Source organism: Mandrillus leucophaeus, unplaced genomic scaffold (genome assembly GCF_000951045.1).
Source record: "Mandrillus leucophaeus isolate KB7577 unplaced genomic scaffold, Mleu.le_1.0 Scaffold973, whole genome shotgun sequence".
Taxonomy (NCBI): domain Eukaryota; kingdom Metazoa; phylum Chordata; class Mammalia; order Primates; family Cercopithecidae; genus Mandrillus; species Mandrillus leucophaeus.
In genome coordinates this window covers 474,078-476,541 of record NW_012110619.1, presented here as the reverse complement: position 1 = coordinate 476,541, position 2,464 = coordinate 474,078, and the positions used below count along the sequence as shown (strand labels likewise).

At 41.2% G+C, this 2,464-nt stretch overlaps 1 pseudogene; it reads right to left on the bottom strand.

The window, feature by feature from the left end:
* Positions 1-224: 224 nt before the first annotated feature.
* On the bottom strand, positions 225-1,496 carry LOC105532617 (annotated as a pseudogene).
* Positions 1,497-2,464: the final 968 nt, after the last annotated feature.

The following is a 2,464-nucleotide window of genomic DNA, read 5'->3' as shown; positions in this document are numbered from 1 at the left end:
TTTCAATGTAAGTCTGTGGCTTTGCTGAATCAAGCTCCCCCTGCCCCCCATTATTATTTTGAAAACACCCACTGTTTGGGCTAATCGCATTATTGGTGGTACCTATTTATAGAGGGATAACTGAACAGAGTCTGTGTCTTGCAACCAGCATTGAATCACTCTCAGGGTTGAGAAGAAAAAAGGGGAGTCTAAAATCGCAAGAAGTAAAGACATATCTAGGACTCTTATCCTTCTGGATCCATGCTTCCTTCAGGGTCTTCGTCGTAAATGTTCTCTGCCATTTGCCACACTTGCATGGTATTGTCTTCTGTTACAGAACAAATCACCCAAGGGTCATTGGGATTCCAGGAGAAATCAGGTATCTTGGCAGTGTGACCGCCATGAATAAACAACAACTCTAGTGGCCCATCTTCTTCATCTTCTGGGGATTGTTTCTCTCCAGTTTTACTTAAATCCCAGACATTCAGTCTGCAATTGGTACCACTGGAAGCCAAAATACTCTCATTGTGAGTTGACCACTGAACCTGGAATATTTTATCCTTATGTGATTCAAAGGAATGCAACTTAAGTTTCAGATTTCTCAGATCCCACAAGTCAGCATTCTTAGTGGATCCTGTGGCAAGAAGGAACTCACTATAAGGATTGAAAGAGAGGCAGCAGTGTGAGCGTCACTTCAGCAGTGTCAGCCTCAACTGAGTGGCTTGGTTTGGAAGTCGTGTTTGAACGAGTATCCCAAATCATAAGTTTCTGATCATCAGCAACTGACCCAAACAGAGACTCATGGAGCAGATGCCAGGAAACATCTTCGACTACTGCTGTATGTCCTGTAAAGATGGTGTTCACATCCACCACTTTTTCCTCCTTTGGAATGGCACTGATGCCCCACAGGCAGATGGTGTGGTCATCTGAAGCACTAAGTAAGTGCCCACTGAGATTTGGGTTCCAAGAAAGCCCATAGCCTTCCTTCTGATGTCCACAGAGACGCAAGTCTGGGTTGCACTCTCCAGAAGGATCTGGTTTAGAAGGGTGTTTTGTATAGTCAAACACAAGAACACCACTGAAGGAGTCTTTGTTGCGATGATACAAGTGTTCTGGAGCATATAACGGGCCCTGTTTACTTCTCCTTCATGGTTGATCGTGGTTTCTATTTCAGTTTTTTCCACTAACTGAACCAAAACCTCCAAATTCTCCTTTCTCGCTACCGTAGTGTGACACATCAAACTGAGCATCATCATTAGGAAGTTGTACACTGGCTGTAACAGGATGGTTTTCTTCATCCAATGTGTATGTCCCTAGGACAAGTTGATGAATGCTGAAATCTTTCCCTTCTGGTCTGGTTACATCTGGAAGCCACTGGGCAGTTAGGCTGGGCCACTCCAGAGCATGGATCATCACCAAATCATAAAAAAAGGGGTGTTCTTTTTCCGTTTTTTGTACTCCTTGTTGATAACTCTTCCTTCCATTGCGTCATCAAAGGCTGCTTCCTTGTCAGCCATGGCAGGCAGGCGAGCTGGGGGAATCCTGGGGTCGAGGCAATGTTGCGGGTGAGGGTGGGGGCACTGTTATCTTTTAATTTAGTTATATAAAGATTTTTTGTTTTGTTTGGGATGTTTTTGGTTTACCATTGGATCCTTTCTTTTTCCTCTACTGTCTTGAAGTAACTGTTCTGATGTGGGTATTGTTTACTGATGTGGATATTGTTTACTGTACTTCAAGTACAGTTACTTGAAGTAACTGTTCTGATGTGAGTATTGCAAGGTAACATTTACTAACTATTGAGGAGATTGTAAAATATTTTTTCTTCAGTCTTAAAAATCAGTAATTTTACCATGATGTACTTAAGTGTGTGTCAAACATTCCTGGATTTAGTGAGCCCTTTTAATAAGAGAACTCAAGATTTTCTTTAGCTCAGGGAAACTTTATCTATTATCTGCATTATTATCACATTTTATTCTACCCCCCCGACTCCCACCACCCCCAGCCACCTACCCTGTGTGATCTGCCCTTGAAGCCCCTTATCTCCTCTCTTATTTGCCCTTTTGGGACCTGAATTAGTGACCTGAGAGATTTAAAAAATCCTTTTGTTAAATTCATTTACTGAATTAGTTTTTTTTTAATATTTTTTTTAGCAAATTCTTCCAATCCTGAGATTTACTGCATTTTTAATTTGAAAATCATGTCTATTTTTAGAAAATCTTTTATCATGCTGAATCTTAATCCACATTCATTTTTTGTTCAGTAGTCATTTTTTTTTTCTCTGGTAGCTCTGTTTCACAAGGTGGTGTATTTGTTCATTCTCTGTCTCACTGCTGGGACGTATTACGAGGAGAGGGTAGGTGGAGGAGAGGAAGGTAATAGCTGCTCCATTCGGGGGACATTGTCAAGAGGAGAGGGAAAAAGGGGTTCCCATCTTTCCAGAATTTCATATAATCTTACCATAGGATATTTTTGTTTGTTACTAGAA